Here is a 17,542-nt window from a genome sequence, read left to right on the forward strand (position 1 = left end):
GGCGCCTTAGCCAGTTGAGCTATAGGTGCCGAGCCAAGTTTTCTATTCTTAAATTTAAAACTATGAGAGACCTCTAGTGGCTGACATAGTTATTCTTAAGGTTCTTTTTGTTCCATTTCTTTTTCTTCTTCTTCTTTTTTTTTTTTTTGAGATAGAGTCTCACTATGTTGCCCTTGGTAGAGTGCTGTGGCATCACAGCTCACAGCAACCTCAAACTCTTGGGCTTTAGTGATTCTCTTGTCTCAGCCTCCTAAGTAGCTGAGACTACAGGTGCCCTCTACAACACCCGGCTATTTTTTGGTTGTAGTCATCATTGTTGTTTGGTAGGCCCTGGCTGGGTTCGAACCTGCCAGCCCTGGTGCATGTGGCTGGCGCTCTAACCACTGAGTACAGGCACCAAGCCAGTTTTTTGTGTTCCATTTCTTAGGGGCTGAGCCAACACTTTGAGTTTACTCTTGATTTTAGCCTCTTTGACATAGCTGGTTATGGCTTGGCTGCTCAGGGCTCTGGCGGGGTGAGGCAGAACTGGAGGGAGCTCTGTTTCCCTTCAGGGTGAACATCTGTGACTGTCAAAACATTGACCTAAGAGCTCCACCCAGAACCAAATGCTCCCTTTAGTGTGAAAGTAGCTCTGGGTCTGACATGCTGAGAGTGTTCCTTCCTCTTTTCGGGGAACCTTTCTGATCTCTGACTATTGCTCTTTGATCCAGAGAAGGGAGCCTGCTATTATCCCATCCCACAATCACTCCCCCCAATCTATTAGGTGAGCCCAACTGTCCCTAAGCCGAAGAAATATGAACCCCAGGTTGGCATGTTACTTGACATCACAAAGTTGGCCATTAGCAATAGGCAAATGTACTAATGTGAGCAGGATCTATTTTATTTATTTAGTTTTTGTTTTTTTTTAAGATAGTCTCAGTATGTCGCCCTCCGTAGAGTGCTGTGGCATCACAGCTCACAGCAACATCCGACTCTCAGGTTTAAGTGATTCTCTTTTTAGTTGTTGTTGTAGCTGTTATTGTTGTTTAGCAGGCCCAGGCAGGGTTCTAACCTGCCAGCCCCGGTATATGTGGCCAGCACCCTAACCACTGAGCTGTGGGCACAAAGCCTTTTTTTTTGAGACAGAGTCTCACTTTGTTACCCTTTATAGAGTACCATAGTGCTGTGGCATCTTAGCTTACAGCAACCTCAAACTCTTGGGTTCAAGTGATCCTCTTGCCTCAGCCTCCCAAATAGCTGGGACTATAGGTGCCCCCCTACAACTCCTGGCTATTTTTTACAGATGGGGTCCCACTCTGGCTCAGGCTGGTCTCGAACCTGTGAGCTCGGCAATCACCTGCTTTGGCCTCCCAAGTGCTGGGATTGCAGGTGTGAACCACTATGTCCAGCCTTGCTTTTTTTTACTGTTTGGGATTCATTGAGGGTACAAAGAATTAGGTTACACTGATGATTGCATTTGTTAGGTAAAGTCCCTCTTATAATTGTGTCCCACCGCCAAGAAGTGTGCCGTACACCATGACCCTCCCATCTCCTCCCTCTTCCCCTGTGCTTCCTCATTCCCCTACCCCCCACCATGTATTAGGTTATCTACTACTTTTATATTAGAATTGAGTACATTGGATTCTTGCTTCTCCATTCTTGTGATGCTTTATTATGAAGAATGCATTCCACCTCAATCCAGGTTAATAAAAAAGCTGTAAAGTCTCCATCCCTTTTAATGGCTGCATAGTATTCTTTTTTTTAAGAGACAGAGTCTTACTTTATCACCCTCTGTAGAGTGCGGTGATGGCACAGCTCACAGCAACCTTGGGCTTAGGTGATTCTCTTGCCTTTGCCTCCTGAGTAGCTGGGATGACAGGCATGGGCCATAACACCCAGCTATTTTTTTGTTGCAGTTTGGCCAGGGCCGGGTTTGAACCCGCCACACTTGGTATATGGGGCCAGCGCCCTACCCACTGAGCCATAGGCGCTGCCCAGGCTGCACAGTATTCTATGGTATACATATACCACAGCTTGCTAATCCATTCCTAGGTTGGGAAGCATTTAGGCCGTTTCCATATTTTGGCAATTGTAAATTGAGCTGTGATAAAAGTCTAGGGCCAATGTCCTTATGAAAAAAGGATTTTTTTTCTTTTGGGTAGATGCCCAGTAATGGGATTGCAGGATCAAATGGGAGGCCTAATTTGAGTTCTTTGAATATTCTCCATACTTCCTTCTAAAAAGGTTGTATTAGTTTGCATTCCTACCAGAAGTGTAAAAGTGTTCCCCTCTCTCCACATCTGCACCAGCATCTGCAGACTTTGTGATGTGGCCCATTCTCACTGGGGTTAGGTGATATCTCAGGGTGCTTTTGATTTGATTTCTCTGATTATTAGAGAGGATGAGCATTTTTTCATATGTTTGTTAGCCATTCGTCTGTCTTCAGAGAAGGCTGTATTCATGGTCTATTGTAATGCCCTCTTCACTAGACTGAGGTCATTTCCTTGGGAACAAATGGGCCGATTTGTTGGCACTTGGTATTCATCATGAGCAAGTGCTCAGCAGGACTTTGTGCATCTTGTGCCTTTCCTGATAGTTACCCAGAGAGGGTCAAATGTCTCCTGCCTGCTTTGACTGTTTACATTTGAGGAAACCGAGGCCCAGAACCTGGACAGAAGCTCTTTGTGATCCTTAATTATAGATTCAAACCAAAAGAATCTTGTGCTGCCTTTGCCAAGTAAATAGCTCACTTCTACCTAAGGTTGCTAATTTCGATTAGCTTGTGACCCTTCCCAAATCTCTGCCACCCACTCTTATGCTTAGCTTTCCAAGCCCTACGTTATAAGTGTTCTTCATCTCCGTCAAAGTTTTAGCAAAACTTAAGCCCCTGTTTTCCTAAGTGAGTCTCTCTGAGTTACATAAGGATATGTCAGCATAGCAGACCAGGCCTGAAGGACACACGTGGACTGGCCAGATGGCCCATCACTTTGTCACTATTTTTTTTTTTTTTTTGAGACAGAGCCTCAAGCTGTTCCCCTGGGTAGAGTGCTATGGCATCACAGCTCACAGCAACCTCCAACTCCTGGGCTCAAGTGAGTCTCCTGCCTCCACCTCCCTAGTAGCTGGGACCACAGGCGCCCACCACAACGCCCACCTATTTTTTGGTTGCAGCCATCATTGCTGTTTGGCAGGCACGGGCTGGATTCAAACCCGCCACCTTAGGTGTATGTGGCTGGCGCCTTAGCCACTTGAGCCACAGGCACTGAGCCATTGTCATTATTTTTTGATGAAAAACACAAGACAGTTCCTCTTAGTATTCAATGGCTACCTGGCTATTGTTACCATTCTCCTTGAATAAATCTTTGCTAGCCTATTCTAATTTATCATTTTAAGCATTTTATTATTAATGCTTTTGACATGAATGACCTCATTTACTTGTTATCACTGATCCTACCCATGTAGGGGAGGCTATGGCTGAGAGGATTGACCTAAGAAATCTAGCTTCCCTCACCCCGGGAGGCTTCTCTCGTCTGGGCAGCTGCTTCCTGCCATCTCCCAGCTTGGCTGGGCTCCTGGCAGCCAAGCTGCAGTGTGGCCTACACATGTGACATTCCAAACCACCTCTGGCCGCTGGGAATCTGGACAAGTCACTGAACAGCGTCCAACTTTGGGTGGAATATGGCATATGGCAACTGTTAACCGACCACAGCAGCCTGACAGTTTCCCAGTTTGAAATAGTGATCTTCTCATCCTGTTGAAATGACCAAAAGGGCGGCAAATTCACGCTTTCCAGATGTAGCTGGCATTTCCCCAGAGGTACCTGCCAGGCAGATTGAGCGGGTTAAGCCAAACCCAGGGTGCTGACCTGTGGCACCCCTATTTCTTTTGGCTACAGCCTTCTGCTTTTCCTGCTGAGTCAGCATTCACAGGGTCCCAGGCGAGGACTGTGGTTCATGTCACTCAGCCATTGTCAGGCTTCTTTGAAACTGGAAAAGTGAGTTCATTAAAGAATGGGGACATTTTCCATTTTCCCTCCCTTGCCTTAATTTCCTTGTGACTGATAAAGTTGGGCCAGAGACCAAGTCCTTTCCCTGCTGCCCTCTTTTGAAATGCAGCAGTGGCCAGAGGGACTTGGCAGCTGGGCATTAGCATTGAGAGATGGGGCGCTAAAACCCAACAGACAAAGGTAGCCTATGGGAGTATTCGATGGCGTTTGACAGTAGAGACTTAGCTTTCCAGCCAGCACTGCCACTCCGAAAGTAATACTGAGGTTTGGCTTAAAGCCGCATCACGCCATTTTTTATTCTTTGTATTTTGCTGCTCAGAAACCGTGCACAGTGTGGTCCAGCAGGTGAAGGGCAGAGGGTGAGAGGCACGTCAGGGCGTAGTCTGCTGGGGAACACTATCGGTTGACCGTTAGGATGGCTCCCTGACAGTAAGCAAGGGCAGAGGACAGCTGGCCCCGAGAACAAGGCTGCACCATTGTTCGCATCTCCAGCAAGGCTTCTGCTGGAGAAATCTGCAGAAACACGGAGGGTGCGAAGGCTGTGATTTCTGTGTGACCACGACCATGTCTGGCCAAAGGAAAGAAAACTCTTAGTCCTCACTTTCTCATGTTATCTTGAAGTCTCCAGGTTTTTTGGACATTTGCTAAGAATTTGAGATATCTCAAGCGTCACAGTTAAGTCTCCCAGGTATCAACAGCACTCTGTTCCTTTTCTAATTTCCCGCATTGGACGTCTTCCCCCTGCGTCTGAGGTTTGTCCTGGTGCTGTTCACAGCCACCACCGGCCAAGTGCATGTTCTGAGCATCCTCTGTGTGCCATGCTGGGCCCTGGTCACACAAGAGTGAAAAAATCTTTGATTGAGTAGGGGTTTGTAGGCTCATGAGATGAGGCAAACCAGTAAACTACCAAGCATATTAGTGTGATGAGTGGATTTACATCTGCCCTCTCCCTCTTCACTAAGTATTTGGTGCAGCTTTTGAACATGTTCAGGTGTATTTAATCTTTCTTTTTCAGCAACAAAGACCACATCATTTATTTACAAAGGCCAGTGTGGGCTTGAGGGGAGGCAGGGAGGGACAGCCACACCGATGTCCTCGCTGAACAGCTGGGGCCCCTTCCACACTCGGAACAAAATCTGCTCCTCTCGCCTCCTTATTCTTAGCCAAATAGCAAAGGGAAGAGGTAACATAAGCCTCCTCTGTGCTCCAACAGAGCAGTGGCCAGTACCAGATCTGGGGCAACCACGCCACCCTCTCCTCTCCTTCATCAATTAGCGCTTCCTGGCTGCTGCCTTTAAAGGGGACAGTGATGACCTTAAAGTCAGGGGCTAGGACCTCAAAGGCCAGGAGCTCTGGAGGGAAGCCCCGTCTCTTCTCCCAGAGCAGTGAGGAGTGATGAGGTGCTGTCACAGCTCTGACTCCTTCAGGAGGGTGCCCACACTGCCTTTGGGTGACACAGCAGCCAGAGGCCCCAGGGATGTGTGCCTCCTGCTCTAGACTGGCCACTCGTCTCTGGCAAGGGAGAGCTTGGAACAGAAAACACAGAACCCCCACTCCCCACCCACCTCACCTGTGCACACACACACTCCCCCGCTGCTGGGACAGGCCCCACCCCTATTCATGTCTTTTGAGGAGGCCTGAAACGTCTAGTGCTTGGGGATATAAATTGGTCCTGGGTCCATGAAAATGTGTGTGTCTGAGGAGCTGGGACCAGTATGAGCCTTGTGGGTCACAATGTTCAGCTTCGTGGACTTCAGCTTCCTTTAGCATCTCCGTCTCCTCTGCTGGGCCTGGGCTTGGGCCACCCTGCTTGGAGGAGTGTCAGGGCTTCTGGTCCCCACTGTCAGTTCCCGCCCCCACGCCTTTCATGCCAGCCGCCTCCCTCTTCCTTTCTTCCAGATGATTGTGTTCCCTCCCCCACACCAACCTATACTGGGCCTTTCCAGGCCTCGCTAATTCCTGTGCAGTCGCTGTGTCTCATCTCCCCTTCAGATGGGGGGAAGAGGCACCTTGGCCATTGCCCTGAGAATCCCAACAGAACCCATGAAAAGGTGCTAGATGAAATGACTAGCTAGGGGCTTTGGAACAAGGCCACCTGCTCCTCCCCAATCCTTTAGAGAGTGAAATTCTAGCATTGGTTGGGTTGGGGGTGGAGGGAGGAGAAAAAGGAGGAGGAGAGCTCCCCAAAGTAAACATCAGATAAGCACCCTAGTGGAAGAGATGGAAGACTCCATTCAGTAAGCAGAGAGCTGCCTCCTCCCTCGGCTCTACACTGCCATGAACTGAGAAGCTGGAAGTTCGCAAAGGGTGGTATGGGCCTGGGTGATGCAGTGAGATGCCATCTCCTAAAAAAAAGAAAAAAAAAAAGCCAGGTGCAGTGGCTAATCCTGCCACTCTAGGAGGCTGAGGCAGTGGATTGCTTGAGCTCAGGAGTTCAAGACCAACCTGAGCTACAAGGAGACCCAGTCTCTAAAACTAGCCGGGCGTGGTGGCAGGTGCCTGTATTCCCAGCTACTTGGGAGGCTGAGACAAGAGAATAGCTTGAGCGCAAGAGTTTGATTGCTGTGAGCTATGACACTTCTACAGAGGGCGACAAAGTGAGACTTTGTCTCAACAACAACAACCGAAAAAAAAAAGAGAGAGAGAGAAAGAAGAATGAGTCAGGTGTGGTATGCATGCTTGTAGCCCCAGCTACTCAGGAGGCTGAGGTTTAGGCCTTGGAGTTCAAGGCTACAGTGAACTATGATTGTGCCACTGCCCTCTAGCCTTGGTGACAGATAGAGACCACACCTCTTAAAAAAAAATGCAGTGTTGAGGGAGGAGGTGAGCTGATCAATAAAACTATGCTCAGTTCAAGGAGGATCAGGAGAGAAGATTCCGGTAAACAGATTGGTCCCCACTGGTCCACTCAATTCAAGGAGGATCAGGAGAGAAGATTTCTGGTAGCAGTAAAACCAAAATTCTCTGATAAAACTAGGGGGAGGGGTCCGTGACTCCAAAGTTACCCTGCTGTTTGCATATGATAGGGATAAGGCTGAAGAAAGGAAAGGAAAATAAACAGAAAAGAAAAGCCCTCCCATCACCACCATACCCCACCCCATGCTCCCTGCCAGCTCCTCCTTGCTGTGTAATCACAGCCACATTCTCAAACCAATTGTCTACACTCACTGTCCTCCTCTGTCACCTTCAACTCAGCCCTTAACTCAGTTAGGTTCTGCCCTGTGACTCCACCAAAATAAGTGTTCCCAGGTTCCCAAAGACCTTGTCTTGATAAACCAAAAAGATGTCAGTCCTCATTTATGGGACTGTACAGCCGTCGCTGGCTCTGAGGACCATGCCTCCCTTCCCAGGTCACAGCTTCATGTCTCCTGGACGTGGTCCATTTCCTGGCCACCCATGCAGTGTTGGGCTTGTTTGAGGCTTTGACCCTGCCATCTTCTCACCCCAAACTCCCTCCCGAGGTAGTGTCAGCCTCAGCCAGGCCCAGCCCTCAGCTGCCCCTGAGCTCCCTGTTCCCACTGCCCTCTTGGCATCTCCACTTGGGCATCTTAAAAGCGTCTCGATCCCAGTGTGTCTCTCACTGAACTCCTGTTCCTCCTCCCAGCCATGCTGCTCTCCTGCCTTTCATCAGTTGTGTGTGCCAGAAACTGGAAACCACCCATTCTACTTACCTCCTACATCTGCCCCCGAGTCTCATCCCACAGCCTCTTACATAGTTATTTGAAATTCATCTTACCTCCATCCCTGCTCTCCACCCTACAGCCAAAGTGGTTGTTTCTTTTCTTTTCTTTTTTTTTAGTTTTTGGCCAGGGCTGGGTTTGAACCCACCACCTCCAGCATATGGGACCAGTGCCCTGCCCTTTTGAGCCACAGTTGCCGCCCAAAATGGTTGTTTCAAAACAAAAATCTGCTCATGTTCAGCATCTTTTAGAAGCTGTGAGTGGTTTGAAATAGCCAGTGCCTGTCATGTCAGGGACACAGGTCAAGGAAGTGCCCAGAGTGGGGCGGGGGTGTTGGGCTGTGAGCAGTCTTGTCCACTGTGCACAGCTTAAGGAAGCTGTGTTGCAGGTGGTGGGAGTCACTGAAGGGCTTTCAGCAAAAGAGTAGCTTTGCCTGCTTTACATCTTAGAAAAATGATTGAGGGGGCCACGTAGAAACTGGCTTGGAGGAAGGGCAGACCACAGAAGGGAAAATTGCCAGAAGAATGCTGTGGTGCCGAGGGGAGGGGAGGCTCTATCAAGGGATCATTTACTGTCAGGCTGATTGGGGCCTGAAGGATCAACTCACCTTCCTCAACTCAGCACTCAGACCCCTCTCCACAGTCCTCCCTCCCTCCCTCCCACCCGCCTGCACTTAGAACAAGCCTGAGCCTTGTCCAGTCTGCCCAATCTGGTATCTCCCTCACTTCCCATTCAGATGCATCCTCCAGGCTGCCTGCTCTCTCCGTTCATCCACAGATCCACCTCGAAACTCAGGCTAACTTTTGTACCCCAAATGCCCTCTGTACTATTTTAAAACCTATAGCTTATCCTGGGGCCTGTCCTAACTCTTGGGCTCTCCAGCTGTCCCTGTCCTGAATGGTGACAAGTCAGTAGCAATGGGTCAGCGGTGGAGGTGGCGTGGGGCTGGTCTAGTGCACCACCCTGATTTTACAGATGAGAAGATGAGTGATTTGATGAACCAGTCTGATGGGCTCGGGCACGTTTCCTATCTACCTCACCCTGCATGCCCTCAAGCACTTATCCTGTGAGTTGTTTTATAATTATTTATCTCTTAAGACGGGATGATGCCAGAGAGGCAGGTACTACCTAGTAGTTAGGAGTATGGGCTCCTGAGTCCAGCAGATGTGCCCCCATCCCAGGCCTGCCACCTGCTGATGTGTGACCTTGGAGACTTACTTGGCTTCTCTGTGTCTCTTTTCCATGTCTGTGCATGTTAGGGTAATAATCGTACCCATGACATAGGGTCGTTAGGAAGGCCAGTGAGAAAATCTGTGTGAAGTGCTTAGAACGTGCCTGGCCTGTTTTAAGAATTCCATAAAGTTTTACTATTAAGAGATTTTAGTGGCTTGACGTCTCAGTGGAATTCTTGAAGGCACTAAACATCACAGTAAAGCAGACACTTCTCTGGTGCACATTTGCAGAGTATATCCAATCCTGTAAGACACGGGCACTATTCCTTTTTAATTGGTGAGGAAACCGGACTGCTGCCCAGAGCCAGCAGCAGCCAGGTGGGTCTGCACAGCCACACGAGGACAGAGAGCGCATCCCCAGCCCAGCAGTTCACAGAATTTCAGTGTGGAGTGACAAGCATAGGGCAGAGGTGAGCAGAGGAGACCTCCTGCTGGAGCCAGGTCCAAGCAAGTGCTGCTTTCTTTGCCAGGGAACAGCCCTTCATCGGCAAGTTCTCAAGGCAGTAACTCGCCCTTGCCGTGCAAACACTCTGTTTACAGGCTCAGGAAACCTCCAGGCTGGGAAGAGCAGAACTTTGCAAAAGCAACTTCTCTCTTGGTCCTGGCGGGTTATTTAGTTGCTGCTGAACGCCTGGAGCCCAGTGGAGATCTCTCCTGAGGGAGCTGGGAACCAGCCCTGAGCGTTTCAGAAGTCTCCACTCTCTACTCTGCCTGGACCTAAGGCCACTGCGTGGAGGTGAAATAGTGGGACAGGCACATTCCCACAGGGGCCAGGCTCAGAGACACCCTGAGAATACCAGGCAACACAGACTGAGCAGGGACACACGAGGACACAGGGAGGGTCCGTTATGTAATTCCAGTCTGCTCGTCTGCAGAGAACCAGGAATTGCACTTCTTGGGCAGGATTTCCCCTCCCTGTCCAAAGCCCTGCCCAGAGGCCATATCCCTTGCACTTGTGTTTGGCCACTGAGAGCCCAGCCCACATCTGGCTTTGGTGCAACAGAGAGGGCTGCATGTTGGCCTGGAGTATCCTCATCAAGGGTGTCTCTGTGGCCATGCCCTGCCCTCCCACTGGGCATCCTGCAGGTGCAAGGCTGGGCTCCGTGCTTTCATCCCCATGCCCCCTGGCCAGCAGCATCGCAGGGCCCCTGAGTCACACAGCTCCAGTGACTTGAAGCATGTGCAGCCACTGAGTTGGTTCACTGCTGTCCTTGTGACAGCAGCTGGAGAGCTTGCCAGGCTCTCACACAGATGTCTGGAACACATAGGAGACCTGCCCCCAAATGGGAAAAGGCCGTCCCGCACACACCCCTTCTGCCTCTTCTGACCACTTCCTGTTTATAAGCGGTGTTCTGAGAAGAGCTGATGAGGAAGGAGGGAGCAGGGAGGCTGTGCTAGGGGGGCTAGGAGAGGGCAGGGGTCCCTGGGGGCTGAGAGGAGGAGGAAGGCACTGAGGGAAACTGTGGGAGAGTTGAGGAACACTGACAGTGGGGGACAGGGAGACAGGGTGCGAGGAGAGAGAAAGGGGAGCCCTTCCTGTCTCAGGACCCCAGCCCAAGCCTTCTTCAGAAGCCAGAGTGGGGGGAAGCTGCTGCTGAGGGGCCAGGGGAAGCTACAGTGCCTTCCAGAGCCAGATGGGAGCTGTTAGTGATTCTGGACCAGCTGGGGAGAGATGGTTTGTGTCCTGAGCGGGTGATGTCTGCCAGGCTGTGACCGCCTGCTCCTGAGCTGGATCAGGCCAGGGAGAGAGAACGTGTTATCATTCCTGCCCCATCCCAAGCTGGCCCCTTCCTTCCCTGGCCCCACTGCCCTCCAACTATTCCTTTGGGATCCCCCATGGCCACCTGGGGCCCTTGTGCCCCAGAGCCGAGCTTGGGGTGAGTGTTGGCTGTGTTCCTGGGCCGGAGCTGAGGGCCACGTGTGCCCTGCCTCAGAGGTTGCGCTGAGGGCTGGTTTGCTCCCCTCACCATTGACTCAAAATCGTGTTCCCTGTCACCCTCTAGTGCACCACAGTAGGGCCAAGGGCCTTTGTGGGGTCAGCTGCCCTGACACTGCTCTGGGCTGTCAGGACAGCTCCCTCAGACCCCCAGTGTTTTGCAGACGGCTGTGGGGGCTTTGTCCTGGGTGTTCCCGCATCAGGTTGCGTGTGGATCAGGTTACCTTTTAGGAATTTGCAGTCCTGGAAGGCTTTGACCCAAGCTGACCAAAAGAGCTCGCCTGCCCATCCTCCAAGGTCTGCTCCAGGCTTCCCCTCCCCTCTGCACCCCCACTATGAAGGCAACAGTGATAAAGATAGCATTTATTGAGTGCTTACTATATGCCAAACTGTTCTAAGTGCTTTACGCAGGTTAAGTGCCTTAACTCACCCTATAAGGGAGGTATTTTTATTAGCCCCATTTAAAAATAAGGAAACTGAGATGCAAAGCAGTTAAACATCAGTTACTGCTGGTGAATAGATTCAGGCCAACCCAGGCAATCTGATTCCAGAACCCACGTGGCAACCACTACCCTCTACATCCCATTTTCCAAATGGTTCCTTGTGTCCCAGCACTGTTCTCCACCCGCCATGTGCCCTGGTGGACAGGCTCCTGGTCAGCTCAGCCCTGTGCAAAAATCCCACCCCTCCTCCTGCAACTAGAGGCCCCATCACCACCCTCAGCAGCTTCTCAGCGAAGCCTCAGCCCTTTGCCTTCCAGCCCTGACTCCCTGCCCTCAGGTGAGTCTGTGCCATCCCTCTGCTTGTCCTCTCAGTCACCCCCACATGCCCCAAACACCTCAGTGCTTGCCTTGCCCTCTTGCCCTCTCACCCTCTCCCCGAGTGCCAGCATCCCGGGGAGGGCCTGGACTTTCCCTGTGACTGAGCTTTGCAATATGCTGGTCTCTAAGTTCCTTGAGAACTCAGCCCCAGTGGCATTCACAGCAATTCTAGCTCCCATTTCCTGGGTGCCCCTCATGCCAGAGATGGTGTTAGGGGCTTTAAATGAAATAGCACTGGTATTTCTGACACATTCCTGCAAGGGAGACATTAACCTCCTTGACAGAAGAGGAGATAGGGCATCAGGGAGGTGGCAAAGGGAATGGCAGAGGGAGGATTCTGACTGAGCCCCAGCACCCCCAACCCTCCATCCCTCTCTCAGCTCCTGGCACAGCTCATCACCGGCGACCTGCATTCCTCCTCCACTCTGGTCTCACCGTGGGAACTTAGAACTCCAGCCTCCACCTCTACCACCCCCCTACTCCCCCTCCTTCCCCACTACATCGCTTCTGTTAGCGCTTCAGGGCCTGCCATTGCCTGGGTCCCTCCATGTCTCCCAGAACTTCCTCCTCTTTCTTTGTAATCAGAAGAATACTGAAATGTACATGTATCCCGTCCCCAAACCCCCATCCTCCACTGCCTAATCTCCTGTCCCTGCACAACTGGGGAATGCATGGAGTCGCCTGTGCTCCCTGTCACCACTTCCTCACCCCTCTGTAGGCTGGATTCCGTCCTCCCCAGTCTGTGGCCAAACCAGTAGCCTCTGTCACTGTGGGATCTGCCGTCCTTGACCTCTGAGAGCCTTGATGCTGAGCCGTCCGCTGAGCCTTTGGCTTCTGGGCCACTGGTTCCCTGCACCTCCCCACAGCCCCTCTGAATAGCCAGCATGCAATTTTATAAGAGAGGACAAGGGGCCGCGTGCTGGCCCACTGCCCACACAATCACTGTTTTGCTGATGGAAAGCTGTTGAATTCCGTAGAGCTGAACTTCTGCATAAATAGGCACATTTACAACTTCCTGTCCATTTAGCTATCAATCATTGTAACAAAGGTCTAATAATAACTTGCACGTGGAGCAGTTCACAGCTTGCATGGTGCTTCCACATGCCTTCAATACCACTGTCCATGTTGATGAAAATATTTTTGTGTCTGCACAATGTTAAACAGCCATCCTTAGATTCAACTCACTCTGCCAAGGCAGCAGTGTACATTGTTTTGATGAGCCTCTGGCATTGTCAGCTGGGATGGCATTCCTGTTTCCCATGACTGGCAATTGATAGGTTATTGATCCTTGGGACGTGGCCAAATGACCCTGGTCATTTTAATGACATGTGCTCCTACTAGAGCCCCAGGAGAGGCCAAGGCTGACGAGACAATGTGGGGTATCTCTAAACATACGGGGTGAGGGAAAGGCAGGTTGAGGCCCGACTGCAGGATCTGAGACATCTGGATCAGGATGAAATGTGGCCAGATCTGCATTTTTTGATACTCTCTGTGAGTCACTCTTTCTAAAGAGGGGTTGGAAGTTTTAACCGAGACGGCAAGTAGTATTGTTTTCTTTGGAGATGGAGTCCCACTCTGTTGCCCAGGCTAAAGTGCCATGGTCTCAGCCTAGCTCACAGCAACCTCAAATTCCTGGGTACAGCGATCCTCCTGCCTCAGCTTCCCAAGTAGCTGGGACTACAGGTGGCCATCACAATGCCCAGCTAATTTTTCTATTTTTAGTAGAGGCAGAGTCTCACTCTTGCTCAGGCTGGTCTTGAACGGTTGTTTTTTTTTTTTTTTTTTTTGAGACAGTCTCACTTTGCCACCCATGGTAGAGTGCTGTGGTGTCACAGGTCACAGCAACCTCCAACTCTTGGGCTTAAGCCAATCTCTTGCCTCCGCCTGCCAAGTAGCTGGGATTACAGGCACCCACTACAATACCCAGCTATTTTTTTTGTTGCAGTTGTCCTTATTTAGCTGGCCAGGGCTGGGTTTGAACCTGCCAGCTCCGGTGTATGTGTTCTGCGCCCTACCCACTTGAACTCTTGAGCTCAAGTCACCCTCCCACCTTAACCTCTCACAGTGCTGGGATTATAGGTGTGAGCCACCATGCCCAGCCTCAAGACAGCAAGTACTGTATGCCCATTCCTACCAGTCGGTAGAAGCTACTTGGAGGACGGTGTTGAGGAGGCTTCTGAAGCCAAGGCCGGGCCCAGGAGTGAACAGCAGCGTCTGCTGCAAGTGTGGAGGAGGACACAGTGGTGTGTGCCACATCCTTGGTGCTTTAAGTTATCTGAAAAGCAGTGAACTACCCAAGGCAAACTAAACTGGGATTATTATGAGAGTTGCTAAGGACACGATTTCTGGTGGTTTCAGCAGTTTCACCCAGTGGGGATCCTGGGGCTTATTTCTTAGTTTGGCTTGCTAGGACTCTGCTTGGGAGACATCGAACAGTGGGGGCTGAAAGGCCGCATGGATGAGGATTTTTGGATGTCCCACGGCCCCCTCAGCTGCTCTCACTTGCTCCCCTTGAATGACACGCCCTGGGGTGGTTGTGCTCTGTCCTCTCCACAGGCTGCACACTGTGGCTTTCTTATTCTGTCCTGGCTGTGCTCAAGGGTTATAGAAAGTTTACAGGAATGACTGCGTCTCTGGCCATGGGTCCTGTTGCTCTCCATGACATTGTAGTGACCTCTGGTGAATCACTAGCTCCCATTCTGTCTTTGCCCTTGACTCCTCTCTTCTTGAACCATAGCAGCTGGGTTTAATTGCCACCCAACTGTTATGGTGGGAAATACAGAGTAACAGGCCCCTCTGCCTGGAGTGTTGCAGCGAGCACACCTTCCCACGCAGGGGGCACGGAAAGCAAGTTCACATGTGCACTCAAATGCACACACCCACCCACACACACTTCACCCCAAGCATGACCTCGTCAACACAATAGTATACTACCTTCTCTCCAAGCCCATGTCACTGCAGAATATTGCAGATTATATTTGGATAATTTTGAAATCGCTGCCAATAATTAGAGCAGGAAAGAGAACAATACTCACCATCTCAAGCAAGATGGGCCCTGGGCCTGGCCTGCATGCCGTCTTTGGTGCTTATGAATACTTTTTGTATTTTTGCTTTATGGGGCGGTGTGATGTACAGCCATTGAAGTGCACTGATGTCTGAAACTCACTTCAAAGTGTGTTTTTGAGGACTGCGGATGGACAGGCGTGTTACGGAGCATGCAACGTGCTGATGGCAGAGTCGGGGCGCTCACTATTGGGTGTGCTGCACATTCTGTCAGCTTTGCTGCATGTTTGGAAATGTTCTTAACAAAATGTTGGAGGTAGAAATTACTCTGACAATGAACCATTTTAATTTAAGCTTGACCGGTGTGGTCTCTAAGGCCGAGAGTGAGGGAGGTGTGTGGATTGGATCCCTTTCAGTCGTGAGACCTCCTGGGGGGAGGGGTGTCCTGCTGCCAAGGCCCCAAACTGGTGCTGGAGCTTGTGCTGCCCGTCCCCCATGCCCACTGTGGAGCCCTCAGGCAGTGGGGGTGCTGCTATCCTGTGACTGTCCCCCAGTTCCCGCTTCTCAGCAGTCCAGGCTGCATTCCACAGCCCCCTCTGGCCTAGGTCTGGCTTCCCTTGCTTCTCCTGGAGGGCTTGCCATATGCTCCGTGCGTCTGTGAGGCACACTCACTAGCACAGCATTTGCTGGGGCTCAGAGTGAGCAGAGAGGCTGTCTGGGCACAGGGCAGGAGGCTTGGCTGTCCAGATGGCCTCCATGCTGCCTGCAGGCTCCAGGCACTAGGGAGCAGACAGAGTGGGCAGGGAGTTACGTGGCAGGTGAAGAGACTCTCTGGAGTTAGGTCCTGATCTACATTGTGAGTCACCCTCACTGGTGGCCCCAGGGAAGGTTCTGAGATCCAACTTCCAGGGCCACCAACTCAGGCTTGGAAGAAAAACACAAGGACCTCTCTCCTGGGCGACTCCTCAGGCCCTCCCTGCCCATATCCCCACTGGGTTCTTGGTTGTACTGACATCAGTCTTTGAAAAATGGCATTAGGAAGGAAAATGTGCTCTAAAAATTGTACAAAGTAGATTTTTTTTTTTTGAGACAAGTCTTACTCTGTTACCCCCTGGTAGAGTGCTATGTTGTCATCATAGCTCACAGCAGCTTCAACTCTTGGGCTCAAGTGATCCTCTTGCCTCAGCTTCTTGAGTAGCTGGGACTACAGGCACCAGCCACAATGCCCAGCTAGTTTTTCTATGTTTAATAGAGATGGGGTCTCCCTCTTGCTCAGACTGTTCTCAAACTCCTGAGCTCAAGTAATCCACCTACCTGGGCTGCCCAGAGTGGTAGGATTATAGGCATGAGCCACTATGCCTGGCCACGAAGTAGATTTGTAAAACTAAGGGCCATTCTTAAAACTGCACTCCACCCCTGACAGTGTGCAAAAATCAAGACTCCACTGTCAGGCCCTTGGTCCTATGGGAAGACAGCACTATCTAGGCCAGGGGTCCTCAAACTTTTTAAACAAGGAGCCAGTTCAGGGTCCCTCAGACCATTGGAGGGCCGGACTGCAGGCTCTGGGACGAGTTGGCTGCTAAGCAGGACAGGCTGTGGCGGCAAAAACACCCAGTGGGCTGGATAAATGTCCTAGGTGGGCCACATGTGGCCCGCGGGCCGTAGTTTGAGGATGCCTGGTCTAGGCTTTTCACAGTCCGACTCTCTTACACTCAGGCATGCTGTGTCCCCCCCCACACACACACTTGTGCACTCCCAAACACACCAGCCCCTCACACACTCCTGCAAACATACTGTGTCTCTCACACTCATACACATGCACTATTCCTGTGAGCCAAGTGCCAGTCCTGCCCTGGACACTTGCCAAGCCTGGAGGCAGGGCCCCTGTCTGGTGGCTGGTTGTGGTCATCCAGAGCGCCCCCCAGCAGGTTCTCACCTTTTGGTGTGGTCCTGGGAGGCTGAGGACGTGGACCCTGGAATTCAGATGTTGGAGTCTGTGCCTCAGTCTCCTCACTCGTGAGTGGAGGACACCACCTCCTACCTCACAGGGGTGCTGTACCAATTCGCCGAATTTCTGTATGTAATGCGCTTGAGACAGTGCCTGACACGTGTGTAGAGAGCATGGGTCAGTGTGAGCTGCTGTCCTCAGCGTCTGCTCCTAAATCATCCCTGTCTGCCTGTGGCTCCCAAGGCCAGAGCAGAAATTCAGCACCTCACTGGGACTAAGAGAGAACAAATGTGTTAGTTTTCTGTTGTGGCTGCAATAAACTACCACAAATTTAGTGTCTCTAAGCAACGCAGATCTATTCTCTTACAGCTCAGGAGGTCAGAAGCTGGGGCTAGAGTCAAGGGGTCAGCAGGGCCGCACTCCCTGCAGCCGTGTCCTTGCCTCGTCCTGCTTCTCGAACCACATTCCCTGCATTCTAGGCTCCTGGCCTCTTCCTCCATCTTCAGGGCCAGCAGTGAGCATCTCGCTTCTGTGGTCCCATTTCCTTCTTCCTCTGCAGTCGAATCTCCCCCTCTCCCACTCAAAAGAGCGCTTGTGATTCCATTTAGGGCCCGCCTAGACAATCCAGGAGAGTCCCCCACCTCAAAATCCTTAACTTATTCTCATCTGTAAAAGTCTCTTCTGCCATGTACGGTCATGTCCACAGGTCTGGGGATTAGGGTGTGAACACAGTTAGGGGCCATTGTTGCTACAGTTGAGGCAGGAGGAAGCTCCCCTGGGTCCTAGCCAAGTTCTGGAGGAGCTTAGCATCCACCCAGACCCAGCCAGGCCGTACAAGCTGCCAGAGTCCCCCTGTCCCTCCGTGTCAGCTCCAGGTCCTCTCCGTGTGAGGACAGAGTCCCCCTGTCCCTCCGTGTCAGCTCCAGGTCCTCTCCGT

General features: G+C 51.3%; 1 protein-coding gene across 1 annotated transcript in view; it reads left to right on the forward strand.

The window, feature by feature from the left end:
* The window catches only part of ITGB5 (integrin subunit beta 5), a 122,652-nt gene that overhangs the window by 95,125 nt on the left and 9,985 nt on the right, over window positions 1-17,542 (forward strand). The gene's annotated exons all lie outside the window — the stretch shown is intronic.

Source organism: Otolemur garnettii, unplaced genomic scaffold, assembly GCF_000181295.1.
Source record: "Otolemur garnettii isolate 467f Iridium unplaced genomic scaffold, OtoGar3 scaffold00089, whole genome shotgun sequence".
NCBI lineage: Eukaryota > Metazoa > Chordata > Mammalia > Primates > Galagidae > Otolemur > Otolemur garnettii.